Genomic DNA, 15,152 nt, shown 5'->3' with positions numbered 1-15,152 from the left:
GGCACTAAACCGATGAGCCACCCAGGTGTCCCTCCAGTATGGTTTTGTTATTGACTCCTTTCCCTCTCTTTTTCTCCTTGTAATTTATATGTTAAACTGGATTATCTCTTCTATTATTTAACGTAAACCTCCTTTTATTTGTTTATTGCCTTATTTCCCATAAGTAAGCTAAATTAGTATTGTATGTTTCATTAGGAAGCATATAATGTCTATTTGGTTCTCTTACTGTTATGTCATCAGCCATTCTTGATTACATCCTTTAAAAATCACTAAAGAATTTAAAAATTATCATTATGGGGGCACTTTGGTGGCTAGTTCGTTAAGTGTTCAACTCTTTTTTTTTTTTTAAGATTTTATTTATTTATTCATGATAGACATAGAGAGAGAGAGGCAGAGACACAGGTAGAGGGAGAAGCAGGCTCCATGCCGGAAGCCTGACATGGGACTCCATCCTGGGACTCCAGGATCACACCCTGGGCCAAAGGCAGGCGCTAAACCGCTGAGCCACCCAGGGATCTCTAAGTGTTCAACTCTTGATCTCAGCTCAGGTCTTGAGCTCAGGGTCATGAGTTCAAACCCTGCATTGGGCTCCACAGTGGGCATGGAACCTACCTTAAAAAATAGTAAATTAATAAAAATTATTATGAACTCATAGGTCTTAAAAATTTTTTCATCAGTACATTAATTATCATTACAGTTACTATTCTTAAATTTATGTTGAAATTGCCCCATGTTTTACCAGTGGGAGCCTCTTCAGATTGTTTTCTGTGTCTTTTTTGACATGACTGGGAGTCTTTAATAGCTTCTTTGCTCTAGGCTCATAGTATATAGTTGAGCCTCGAACAACATGAGCGGTGAGGGGTGCCAATCCTCTACCCCTCACAGTTTAAAATCTTTTTTGACTTTTTACTTCCCTCAGAACTTACCTACTGGTAGCCTACTGTTGACCAGAAGGCTTACTAATAATGTAAATAGTCAATTAATATATTTTTATGTTGGGGATCCCTGGGTGGCGCAGCAGTTTAGCGCCTGCCTTTGGCCCAGGGTGCGATCCTGGAGACCCGGGATCGAATCCCACATCGGGCTCCCGGTGCATGGAGCCTGCTTCATCCCTCTGCCTGTGTCTCTGCCTCTCTCTCTCTCTCTCACTGTGTGCCTATCATTAATAAGTAAAATAAAAAAAAAAAAAATTAAAAAAAAAAAATATATTTTTATGTTGTATGTATTATATACCATAGTCTCTCAATGAAGTAAACTAGAGAAAGGAATATGTTATTAAGAAAATCCTAAGGAAGATAAAATGAATTTATACTACTGTACTGTATTTATTGATATTCCGAGTTTACATTGTTTATAAGATGAATTGTCTGTAAGTACCTACATCAATATTGTCTTATATGATCCAAAACACTATAGATATTATATATTTTACTAACACTGAACATCAAAAATGAAAAGGTAATCTGAAAAAGAAATTAATATTTATTTACAAGTTTAACGATTCATGCATTAATAACAAGCAGCAATATGATTGCTTTATGGTAGCCTAGTGTAATTGATGTGATTCCATCACAGTAACCTAGCCTATACTCTACTGAATGAAGCATTACATTCTGGCATGTATTATTACAGTCATATTTCATAATATAGTATTGGAAACATTGTTACATTTTAAAAACCACTTACCGGTTTCTCCAATTATGAGAGAGAGGCAATGCAAAACAACAGTTATAATGATGGATTGGAATTTAAGCTAGGTAAGGCCATCAGGGATATAGTAGACAGTGAAAATTAACATTACAAATGACTGGGGAGGGGCTCAGTGGTTTAGCGCTGCCTTCAGCCCAGAGCCTGATCTTGGAGATCCAGGGATGGAGTCCCACGTCGGGCTCCCTGCATGAAGCCTGCTTCTCTCTCTGCCTCTCTCTCTCTCTCTCTCATTCTCTCTCTGTCTCTCATGAATAAATAAATAAAATCTTTAAAAAAAAATGACTGGGGACATGAACAAGAGGGTGATTCTAGAATAATTGCCACTTCTCTGCTTGAATTTTGGAAGTCTCTTGTTTAGTTTTGTTTAATTTAGTTTTGTCTTTATGCCTCACTCCTTTCACATTTATCTCCTTCCTGGTAGATTGTTTTATGAAAAGCACTTAGTTCAGGTGTAGGACAACTTAATATAATTTTCCTTGCTAAGTTCCCTCCCCCCTTTGTCCCTGAATCTTCTCCCATAGTTATAAGAATGTTAGGAACAACCACTTCTTTATGCCAGTCCTTTTGCATATATTACTCCCAGTCTTCACAAGCCAATGGAATAGATATTTCTGCTTCTATTTTTATATGAAGAAATGGTGATTCAAATAGGTAAAAGTAATTCATTTGCACAGAAAGATAACCAGCAACAGAGATGGGGTTTAAAATGCTGCTGTGTCTGAATTCTGTGTTTTTACTAATTTCATTACTACTCCTTCTTTGTTTTGCAACAGTTTCTCAGCTTTTGCTGTCAAATCATTCATTGCTAGAGACTTTGCCTGAGTTCTCTTCTGTATTGTTTCAAGGACAACCTTCATAGCATCTTCACCAAAAGATAGTTTTAGTTTTGTTGGATCCACAAATCATGCCATACTGTAGTCACAGGAGAATTTGTTTGTAATAATTGTACTTACTCAGCATAGTAGAATATTCTCAATCTTTTCCATTATCTAGATTGCCATCCTCCATTATCTCCTCCAGCTTATATTCAATATACCTTTTGTTGTAGAGTTCCTAATGCTCCAGTCTTCCCAGACTCCTTCAATCCTAACCTCCCAATATTCTCAAGTCCTTTTGCTTAACATTATGTAACATTTTCTGGAAAGTACAAATATAGTAGTCTTGGACAGAAAAGAGTGGAAAGGAGGTCCTGAGAAAGGGCCTGGAGGAACAAAATAGGTTATTTGATGGAAAGAAGGCACCTCAGTATGGTGGTTGAAATAGGGAAACAGAAAAGATAGTCATGTCTATACATAATGGCAATGAGCATTGGCAGAGATAAATGTGTACAGGAAAAATGTGTGGTTAAGTATATATATTATATTTTTCCATTTACATCAGTTAATAATCTAACTTTGGTTATAATTCCTTTTAGTCTCTGAGGGAAGTGATGAAGTAAAGACATATTATCATTTAAGTGGTATGGTAGAGATTAAAATCAGAGACTAAATAAATAAAATCAGAGACAGATGTTTAGAATCTATCACTAGAAGCACAAATGATTATTATAATTCTTAAATATTTCACTTAGTTCCTAATCTGTATATTTCCTTTTAACCGTATAATAATCCTATTCCACTTATCTCTGGAACACTTTTTATGAGTAAGATGTTGGCTATTCTGTGTTGAGTGAAGTGGCCATTGATTGTTTTTGCCCCTTAAGAGCTTTAACAGTAAGAAAATATTACATATGAATAAATTAATGATTGTATAATTCTAAAATACAGAAAAATGCAATGAGAGAGAAAATACTATGATAGGCTAGAAAAGGAAGAAGTGAATTTAAGGTTGTGTAGCTCAACCTTCCTAAGGAGGTGACTTTTCAGTTGGAACTTTGTAGTATGATATGAAGCCAGCCATGCAAAGAGCCAGAGTTTCTAACAGATTGAACAGTCTGGAAAACTTTGGAAAGGTAAAGGGTTTGGCTTATTTCAGATGCTTAGCAGTGATGAATACTTGGCACATAATGAAAAGTGGGGAAAGTGGGTCAAGAAGATGTTGGATAGGACTTTGGGATATGTCAAAGAAAAGATTATGGAAAATCACATAAGCTGTGGTGAAGAGTTTGGATTTTATTCTAAATGCAGTTGGAAACCATTGAAATATTCTAGGTAGGATTCTTAAATTTTTACAATATCAAAATTGGCTGGTTGAGTGTATTAAAAATAGGAAACCCAAGACTTATTGCTGTAAATTCTTATTTACTTGATATGAGTCAATACATTGACATTTAATTTATTTTATTTTATTTTATTATTTTTTTTATTTATGTATGATAGTCACAGAGAGAGAGAGAGGCAGAGACACAGGCAGAGGGAGAAGCAGGCTCCATATACCGGGAGCCTGATGTGGGACTCGATCCCGGGTCTCCAGGATCGCGCCCTGGGCCAAAGGCAGGCGCCAAACCACTGCGCCACCCAGGGATCCCGACATTTAATTTTTAAATAGACTGACTATTCAGGTGATTCTGCTCTATATCTAAATTTAGATACTACTGACTTAACCTGTTTACCTAATAACCACCCTCATCTTTCTTAAATCTTTATGCTCTTGACTTCTTTTTAAAATTGAAAGCCATGTGGGGCATCTGGGTGGCTCAGTGGTTCAGCGTCTGCCTTTGGCTCAGGTGGTGGTCCAGGGTCCTGGGATTGAGTCCCACATCAGGCTCGCCACAGGGAGCCTGCTTCTCCCCCTATTTCTCTGCCTCTCTCTCTATGTCTCTCATGAATAAGTAAATAAAATATTTTTTAAAAATTGAAAGCCAGGGCAGCCCTGGTGGCCCAGCAGTTTAACGCTGCCTGCAGCCCAGGGTGTGATTCTGGAGACCCGGGATCGAGTCCCACGTCGGGCTCCCTGCGTGGAGCCTGCTTCTCGCTCTGCGTGTGTCTCTGCCTCTCTCTCTCTCTCTGTCTCTCATGAATGAATGAATAAAATCTTTTAAAAAAATCGAAAGCCATGTATACCATCTTCACTTCTTATGGATTTTATTTTCAGTCTCCCCCCCCCTCTTTTACCATAGAAGTTTAATTTCTCCCCAATGAGGAAACACCATATATTTACTTTCTGGTTATCTTTAACACCTGGAATTCAGATGTAAGACCAAAACATTGTTTCTGCAAAGAGAAATCTATGGAGTAACATCATCCCAATGGATGATAATGGAAAAAAGTCATAGCCTTGTGGGCTCCAGTATCAGAGATGACTGGGAATGCAAAGGCCAGTTTGAGAAGGAAGAAATAAGTCAGGAGGGATATTTGGAGCAAGCATTAATGACTTATGAAAAAACACCAACTTTCAGCTTGCAGACATCTCTTACTCTACATCAGAGAATTTATCCTGGAAATAAACTCTAAATTCACAGAATGTGTGAAGGCCTTTATTTATGGCTCAGGACTTATGCTACAGCAAGGAATTATTGGTGAGAAACCCTATAAATGTAGGGGATATGGGAAGGTCTTTAGTAATTTTTCCTTACTGAACATCAAGAGTGCTACTCTTACTGGTGAGAAACACTATGAATGTAAGGAATGTGGACAAGCTTTTATTCGTGGCTAACATCTTATTCAACATCAGAGAATTCATTCAGATAAGAATTCCTATGGTTGTAAGGAATGCAGGAAGGCCTTTAGAGTACATTCACAACTTGGTCAACATCAGTGACTTCATACTGGTGAGAAAACCTTATCAATGTAGGGAGTGTGGGAAGGCCTTTCTTCGTGGCTGACAACTTACTGAACACTATAGAATTTATCATGGTATGAAACACTGTGAATGTAAAGAAATGTGGGAAGGCCTTTATTTGTGGTTCCCAACCTTTTCAACATCACCAGATTCATACTGGTGAGAAATCCAATGACGTGCACACTGTGGAACGCCTTTATTTGTGCCTTACAACTTAGCATCAGCAAATTCATACTGTGAAAAAAACCTTATAAATGCAAGGAATGTGGGAAGGCCTTTAGACAGTCTGCACACCTTACTCAACATCAGAGAATTCATAATCTGACATAATTAATGTAGAAGCCCTTTACTTATCATTTATTTGCCATAGATCATTACATTTAATTCTATAGTAAAATACAGTGGATGTGGTGATTCCTTTTACCTGATACTCAGTTTATTCAGCATCAGAATTTAATACTGAAAAAATAATGAATGTAAAAGGGTTTTCTATCATGACTCAAACCTTATTGAAATTATACAGATTCATACTAGAGAATGTGGTGAATGAGAAAGGCACTCTTTGCTTTTCATGTATTATTCATGTGACACTGGGCAAATTATTTAACTTCTCTGTGCTTAAATTTACTAATTGGTAAACTGTTGGTAGTGATGATATATTTGTAATAGAGAGTTTTGATGTTTGACCATGGACTACTTCTTTTTTTGTTTTAAAGATTTTATTTATTTATTTATTTATAAGAGAGACACACACACAGAGGCAGAGAACATAGGCAGAGGGAGAAGCAGGCTCCCTGCAGGGAGCCTGATGTGGGACTCAATCCCTGATCCCTACTCCAGGATCACGCCCTGAGCTGGAGGCAGACACTCAACTGCTGAGCCACCCAGGGGTCCCGACCACTGACTTCTTTTAAGCTTCATCTTCCCTACCTACTTTGGCCCCATATCTGGAAGGCTGATAAGAAAGCCTGTATGCACCTCTTCTTTTGAGCCAGTGGGAAGGAAGTTTAAATTTTGCAAATTCCAGCTTACATCCAGTTCCACCTCATTTATTATAAAAGCCACCCTATTCTTTCTGCTTTGCTCAAGCTACTGCAGACCTGCTTGTGCAGGCCCTGCTCTGCCCAGGAGTCTCTTGTGAGTAACAAACTCTCAAAATCTCTTCGTGTATACAGTGACCATGAATTAATTTGTGCAGCTGGCAGGACAATCCCTAGGCTATAACTACTACTCCTTTGAGTTCTTTCTTCTCTTACTCTTAGCTGACTAAATAGTACACACTAAATGGTGTGGGAGAGGACTCTGCTGCTTGCTGGCAAGGTTGTGCTTTGAGCTGTGCTGCTCTGCTGCATTAACTCAGTCCTCCAGAGCTTCTATTATATAGATTTAATCAACCCAAGTCAGAAGTTTTGATAATTGGTGTTTAGGGTTGGGCTTACAGCATTGGGGCCCTCCTTAAAGTAGTTCTGGGTTGTTGTCTTGGCCTGGAAAATCTGTTTGTATATTAGAATTGTGTGTCTTAGTTCCATCATAAACTGTAGGTCAGAGGAATGACTCAGCCTGTGACTGCAGGTTGTGTGTCTCAGCCAGGCGTTGGCCCCAGTTTTATAGAAAAGCTCAAAGAAAAAACTGATAACCTCTTCAATATATGCATCCATCAGCTGGTTGCTTGTGAAAGAGCAGTCATTAGTGAAAAGGCAGTCCTGTGGTTTGCTGAAGTCGGTACTCTTAAGAGCAGATGGCTGACCAAGACTTTTTAAATATTTCCTCTGCTGCTGCCCATGCCTCTATCACAACAAAGATCCTGATCCTCAGGATTATATGGGAAAACACCTATGGTGTCCTCTTGGCACAGACACTTATTAACGGATCCTACTATTGAAGTAAGTCCCCATTTCAGGAGTTTCCAGGACTGTCCTCTACAACTGCAGAACCCTCACCAAAAGGCCTAGTATTGGTAACACTGTAATCTGGTCTTTTCCAATTATCTCACCTCAGTAAGACCCCCAAGGAGTTCCAGATTCTTCTGTAACAAACTTACGGAGCATCCAATCTCTTTGCCCCAACTCAGTTTCCTCAGGTGTAGGACCCTCTGCCCCATTCCCTAACCCCATTGACCTAACCCTAAGGCAACCACCCTAACCTTATAGGGATATAGCATGCCTCTGGGACCTCAGTCATCACCCACTGACAATCGACCCTGTACAACCATGGTGGTCCATTGGTCATCACATAGTGTGTTACCATTTTTAGCTTTTTTTTCATTTATAGCCTTGTTTTGGATGTTTCCAAATCATAGGGATCCCCAGAAACTTCAAGTTTCATGGAGGAACACGCTGTGTTCTTTGAGGCATTACTAGACATAAGATTAAAGGCAAAGAAGTTGGGCAGCCCGGGTGGCTCAGCGGTTTAGCACCTGCCTTCCGCCCAGGGCATGATTCTGGAGACCTGGGATCGAGTCCCACATCGGGCTCCCTGCAGGGAGCCTGCTTCTCCCTCTGCCTGTGTCTCTGCCTCTCTCTCTCTCTCTCTCTCTCTGTTCTCTTTCATGAATAAATAAATAAAATCTTAAAAAAAAAAAGGCAAAGAAGTCCACCTTACCTTATTGGCACCATAACTTTGGCTAATTTTCCAGTGGTCATATTTCACACCTCCTTTGGATTTTCCATTATTGGGATATATGCTCTAACCAGTCTTGTGGGCCATTAGAATAAAACTAAAACTTTTAGGGACACCTGGGTGGCTCAGTAGTTGGGTATCTGCCTTCAGATCAGGGCATGATCCTGGGGATCTAGTCCCGCATCGGGATCCTGGGGATCTAGTCCCGCAGGGCATGTCTGGGGATCTAGTCCCGCATCGGGCTCCCTGCAAGCCTGTTTCTCCCTCTATGTCTCTGCCTCTCTCTGTGTGTCTATCAGGAATAAATAAATCTTTAAAAAAAACTAAAACTTTTGCCTTAGTGTTCGCCTTCCCAAATGGGATCTTGTGAATCTGCCTCAAGCCATTAAAATGACTGATATAGCCCAATATAAATTGAAATGGGGCCTTTATGGATTGAGATCCATTGTACAAGATCTATTAAGAGAAAAAGTAATTATTCCCACTGTCTTTCCATTTTGTTTTATTGAGAATTTTTCCATCCATGCTTATCAGGGATATTGGCTTGTAATTCTCCTTTTTAGTGGGGACTTTGGTTTTGCAATCAAGGTAATGCTGGCTTAGTAGAATAAGTTTGGAAGTTTTCCTTCCATTTCTATTTTCTGGAACAGTTTGAGAAGAACAGCTATTAATTCTTCTTTAAATGTTTGATAGAACTCCCCTGGGAAGCCATTGGGCCCTGAACTTTTGTTTGTTGGGAGATTTTTTGATTACTGATTCAGTTCTTTGCTGGTTATGGGCCTGTTCAAATTTTTGGTTTCTTCCTATAGAACCACTTAGTTTTTAAATTGATTTTCTCTATACCTCTACTTTTCTCTTAATTTCCACTCTTTATTATTTTATCTGCTTTGGGTTTAATATGCACTTTTTAAACGGTTTCTTTCTTAGATCATTGATTTTGGCAACTTTTAAAATTTTATAACAGGAATTTGAAGCTAGAAATCTCTATTTCTATTTATAATTTTATTCAGTTGCCTCTCATAAATTTTAGTAGGCCATACTTTCTTTAATGGGTCAAAAGTTTTAATTTTAACTCATGATTTCTTCTTTAACCTATGGATTCTTCAGAAATATACTATTTGTATATCAGTCATTTTGGAGATTTTTCAAATGTTTTTATTACAGATTTCTGACTTAATTATTATTTATAGTAACTATTTTTGACATCTTTGCTGTTTCTATACTCTGTTTCTGCCTCTTGCATCTGTTTCTATGAACTGATATTTTTCTGGTTTATGGCTCATGTTTTTCTGCTTCAGATATCTAATTTTTTAAAGTATTTATTTATTCATGAGAGGCACACAGAGGCAGAGACATAGGTAGAGGGAGAAGCAGGCTCACTGCAGGGAGCCTGATGCAGGACTTGATCCCAGGACCCCAAGATCACAACCTGAGCTGAAGGCAGATGCTCAACCACTGAGTCACCTAGGTATCCCCAGATGTTTAATTTTTGGTTAAAAGTTGGATATCCATATTCTGTCAGCATTCAGAGATTTCTTTATTCTGCTTGGACTCTCCTTCTGTTTTTCAAAGTATGGGGTTCTAAATACAAAATTATTTTCCTCTAATTTAAAGATTTAGACAGTTTTCCTCATGTACTTGCCACTGATGAAAGTCTGATTAATCTGATTCTTATTCTCCTGTAAGCATACTGCTTTTCTTTTTGAAACATTCACAACTTTAATGTTCATCTTTCAGGTTCTGAATTCTAAGAATTTTCTTGTTTATTTATTTTTTTAATCTAATATATGTGATTGAATTGGGGTGCCTGGGTGGCTCAGTTGGTTGAGCATCTGACTTGGGCTCAGGTTGTGATCTCCTGGTCCTAGGATCAACCCTCGCTTTGGGCTCCGTGCTCAGCAGGGAGTCTGCTCCTCCCCCAGCCATGCTCTCTCTTTTTCAAATAAATAAATATTTTAGGGGATCCCTGGGTGGCTCAGCGGTTTAGTGCCTGCCTTTGGCCCAAGGCGCGATCCTGGAGTCCCAGGATCGAGTCCCGCGTCGGGCTCCCGGCATGGAGCCTGTTTCTCCCTCCTCCTGTGTCTCTGCCTCTTTCTCTCTCTCTCTCTCTGTCTATCATAAATAAATAAATAAATCTTTAAAATAAATAAATAAATAAATAAATAAATAAATAAATATTTTATAAAATGAAAGAAGAAAAGGCTTAGTAAACTTATGAAAAAATACATGTGATTGAATTTAATACACCATTGATTGTAATTCTACCATTAATTAATTTATTATTAATTTATATTTATTATTAATTAATAATTAATACCATTAATTAATTTATTTAATTAAAATAAAAATCAATCAATCGGTCCCAGAGGGGGTTGGTTAAGTGTCTGCCTTTAGTTCGTGTCATAATCCCAGGGTCCTGGGATTGAGCTCCTGCATCAGCTTCCCTGCTTAGCAGGGAGCCTACTTCTACCTCTCCTCCTGGGTCATGCTCTTTCTCGCTATCTCTGTCACTCTATCGCTCTCTAATAAATAAGTAAACTCTTAAAAAAATAACTAAATCACTAATTAAACTGGGCTATGTCATTATTTGTGAAACTCAATTTCAGAGATGTTAAAATTCAAACAAATGTGCAACTCAAAATTAGAGATACGGTATTTTCCTTCTGACCATATGATGGGTCTAATTTAATCTGAGCATTTTGGTCCTTCATTAATTTTAGAAACTTCCTTTTTTATGAGGGGGAGAACATAGTCTTCTCCCTATTTTTTCTATTAACATTAAAATCTATTAAATGTATATTGTTATCCTGGAGATGTGATCCTTTGACAAACTTTGGGACTTCAGTGCCCATAACCACACATATGTGTCTAAGTGTGTACATTTTTCTGAGTAAGGGGTTATAGTGAATATGGTCTTAAATAGATATATGACCTCCAAAAAATTAAAAACTGCTGAATGTCAGATTTTATTCTACATTGTTTGGTGTCTGTACTTTCTGCTGCATTCTGGTGCTGTTTCTCTATTTTATTGTGGCTTGACTTGCCTTTTCTGCTGTGTACTTCTTCTTGCAATTCAGGCCAGCTACTGAACTTTTGTTTCAGTGATATAAATGTTTTTTTTTTAATTTTTTTTTTTAATTTATTTATGATAGAGAGAGAGAGAGAGAGGCGCAGAGACACAGGCAGAGGGAGAAGCAGGCTCCATGCACCGGGAGCCCGACGTGGGATTCGATCCCGGGTCTCCAGGATCGCGCCCTGGGCCAAAGGCAGGCGCCAAACCGCTGCGCCACCCAGGGATCCCTGTTTCAGTGATATAAATTAAAATTTATATATCTAAGTGATTCCATTTTCTAGATTTGTTAATTCCTTATATCTACTGAGGGTACTATTTAAGCATATTCTAAAATTCTGGTCTTAATCCTGTAACAATTTTTTAGAAATCAGTTTGATTTCTTTGTAGTCTGATTGGAAAAATGAACTTGAAGCTGACCTGTTTTTGTGAGATACAGGGGAGAAGTATGGTTGTGGATGTGGGTGTTCCCCTTTCTTTCTAGGTCATTCCCAGCAACTGACCTGTGAATCACATCTAAGTTCCCACACCACTTGCTTTCCCCTGAACATAAACACTCTAGTCTCTAGGACATGATGTATACATTCAGTCCATATGCTGCTTTTGGCTTTATACCCTTTCCCCACCCAAATAAACACCAGTTGTTTATTATGCCTTCTTTACTATTTCTTATTCTTTAAAAAAAAAAAAAGATTTTATTTATTTATTCATGAGAGACACAGAAAGAGGGAGAGAGGCAGAGACATAGGCCGAGGGAGAAGCAGGTTCCATGCAAGGACCTGGATGTGGGACTTGATCCCAGATCCCAGAATCATGCCCTGAGCCAAAGGCAGATGCTCAACCACTGAGCCACCCAGGAGTCCCTCTATTACTTATTCTGACAAACTTTGAGCTTGGAACACCAGGGGTGAGTCCCCTTTTGCTGTAGCACTCTTTCATGTTTTGGCTTGTAGTTTTCTTAGTTTTCTGTTCTTGTGTTTGTGTTTTATTTTTTTAAGTTTATTTCTTTAAGTAATCTCTACACCCAACATGGGGCTCAAACTTACAGCCCTGAGATCAAGAGTCACACACTCTTCTGACTGAGCTAGCCAGGTACCCTGTGTGTTTGTTTTAAATACCACATATTTAAAAATCTTTGTCCTAATGAACTGATGTGACATGTTAATATATATTAGACTTCTGTAAAACAATATCTGCAGGGACGCTTGGGTAGGCTCAGTGGTTAAGTGCGTGCCTTCAGCCCAGGGCGTGATCCTGGAGTCCCTGGATCAAGTCCCATTGGGCTTGGGCTTCCTGCATAGAGCCTGCTTCTCCCTCTGCCTGTGTCTTTGCCCCCCCCCCGCCCCAGTGTCTCTCGTGAATAAATAAATAAAATCTTAAAAAAAAAGAAAAAGAAAAAACAATAAAAAAATGAGTGAAATTATTGTACTTGCCTTTCTCTGGTTTACTTCACTTAGCATTATACTCTTTAGATCCATCTATGTCGTTGTAAATGGCAAGATTTCATTCTTTTTATTGCTGAATAATATTCCATTGTACATATATATCACATCTTTATCTGTTCATCAATCAGTGAACACTTGGGCTGCTCCCATATATTGGCTATTGTAAATGATACTGTTCAAAAGGTTCCTGATTTTTATTTTTTTATTTATTTATTTTTTTTTAAAGATTTTATTTATTTATTCATGATAGTCACAGAGAGAGAGAGAGAGAGAGGCAGAGACACAGGCAGAGGGAGAAGCAGGCTCCATGCACCGGGAGCCCGACGTGGGACTCGATCCCGGGTCTCCAGGATCGCGCCCTGGGCCAAAGGCAGGCGCCAAACCGCTGCGCCACCCAGGGATCCCGGTTCCTGATTTTTAGACTACAATATATCTATATAACAATTCCTACTTTATGGAATTTAAAAAATATATATTAGGTTTTGAATTTCTTTTCTTTTTTTTTTTAATTTTTATTTATTTATGATAGTCACACAGAGAGAGAGAGAGAGGCAGAGACATAGGCAGAGGGAGAAGCAGGCTCCATGCACCGGGAGCCCGACGTGGGATTCGATCCCGGGTCTCCAGGATCGCGCCCAGGGCCAAAGGCAGGCGCCGAACCGCTGCGCCACCCAGGGATCCCTAGGTTTTGAATTTCTTACATGCTTTTTGAACATTTAGCAAAGAATTGTGATTCTTCAGTTAATCATATAAACCATCCTTTTATTTCAAAAAAATCCAACTGGGACACACCATAGAGTAATGGCCCAAAACGTTCACGTCCTAATCCCCAGAACCTCACAGGCAAAGAGACTCTGTAGATGTGATTAAGTTAAGGATTTTGGGGTAATCTCCCGGTGGCTCAGCAGTTTAGCGCTGCCTTCAGCCCAGGGTGTGATCCTGGAGACCCAGGATCGAGTCCCATGTTGGGCTCCCTGCATGGAGCCTGCTTCTCTCTCTGCCTGTGTCTCTGCCTCTCTCTCTCTCTTTCTGTGTCTCTCATGAATAAATAAATAAAATCTTAAAAAAAAAAAAAGTTAAGGATTTTAATGTGGGGAAATTATCCTAGGTTATCCAGGTAGGCCCAAAGGATTCTTAGAAAGAGGAAGGCAAGAGAGTCAGAGGAGATGTGATAATGGAAGCATGGTAGAGAGATTTCAAGATGCTATGCTGCTGGCATTGAAGAAGGAGGAAGGGTCATGAGCCAGAGAATGAAGGCAACCATAAAAACCTAGAAAAGAGAAGGAAATAGATTGTTCCCTACTACTTTCAGAAAGAACATAGCCTTTGATTTTAGCATGGCAAGACCTACTTTGGATATACCTACTATATTACCTATTACAGTACGTGAATAATCATTAAGATACTTTGCTGGGAAATACAGTACTGGTTAGCTTTGACTATGAAGAAATAGATGAAAGCACCTGACCAAAAGTTCCACTGAACAAAAAAGACTGGTCATCTTTGGGTAGATGTGTAATACTAAAAGTGAATATGAAGGTAAACATCCTATTGCCTTATTGAAATAGGGGACAAAGAGGAGCAGCCATAGGAGGGAATGGTCAACAGTGGTAGAGGTACCTTTATACTTAAGGGTAAATACAATAGAAGACCACAGTCACCTTTTCTATTTGTACATTTAACTGTGTTTGTTTGGATCAACCTCATTTCCATCTGAAAGGAAAGTGATGCCAGAAAACATGTATTTAATCACTGCAGGAAAAAGATGAGCCAGTTATAATGGAAGATGTGAGAGATTATAGGCAATGAGCCGCACATAGTAACTACTGCATGATTACTTTAAAGAGTATTTTAATAAGCATCAAAATAACTTCCTCAATGTAATCTTTGTATTATCTACCTTTATCCTTATTTTTCTTTCTTAAATCTAGTGGTTAAGTTATTCTATAGTTAAACAATTATGTACCCTCAGCCAGCCAGCTAGCTAGCTTTCTTTCTTTCTTTCTTTCTTTCTCTCTCTCTCTCTTTCTTTTCTTTCTTTCTTTCTTTCTCTTTCTTTCTTTTCTTTCTTTCTTTCTTTCTTTCTTTCTTCTTTTTCTTTCTTTTTTAAAGATTTTATTTTATTTATTTATTTATTTTTTTAAAGATTTTATTTTTAAGTAATCTCTAAACTCAATGTGGGGCTCGAACTCACAACCTGGAGATCAAGAACTGCATGTTCCACTAACTGAGCCAGCTAGCCACCCCACCCCTTGTTTCTTAGTTGTGAATAAAGTGGAATTAGATTTAATCATAGTAAGTTTGAGGTTACAGAAATCAACGAAAATAAGTGGAGGGGCACCTAACAGGCTCAGTCATTTAAGCATCAACTCTTGATTTTGGCTCAGGTCTTGATCTCAAGGTCCTGAGTTTGGGGCCTCTCATTGGGCTCCACTCTGGGCGTGGAGCCTAAATGAAAAAATAAATAAATAAGAAAGAAAGAAAAACAAAATAAATGGATTAACAAATTAGGAAAGTAATGAATATGTAATGGAAATACATATAAGATCAAAGCAAATAAGTTCAAAGTGAAATAAGATTAAAGCAAA

General features: G+C 38.5%; 1 long non-coding RNA gene across 2 annotated transcripts in view; it reads left to right on the top strand.

The window, feature by feature from the left end:
- Positions 1-15,152, top strand: part of LOC111090511 — a 55,076-nt gene that overhangs the window by 24,986 nt on the left and 14,938 nt on the right. The gene's annotated exons all lie outside the window — the stretch shown is intronic.

The sequence above is a fragment of the Canis lupus genome, chromosome 1, assembly GCF_011100685.1.
Source record: "Canis lupus familiaris isolate Mischka breed German Shepherd chromosome 1, alternate assembly UU_Cfam_GSD_1.0, whole genome shotgun sequence".
In the NCBI taxonomy this organism is placed as follows: Eukaryota; Metazoa; Chordata; class Mammalia; order Carnivora; family Canidae; genus Canis; species Canis lupus.
Note: the sequence above shows the minus strand (reverse complement) of the source record. Positions and strands in the feature narration are given on the sequence as shown.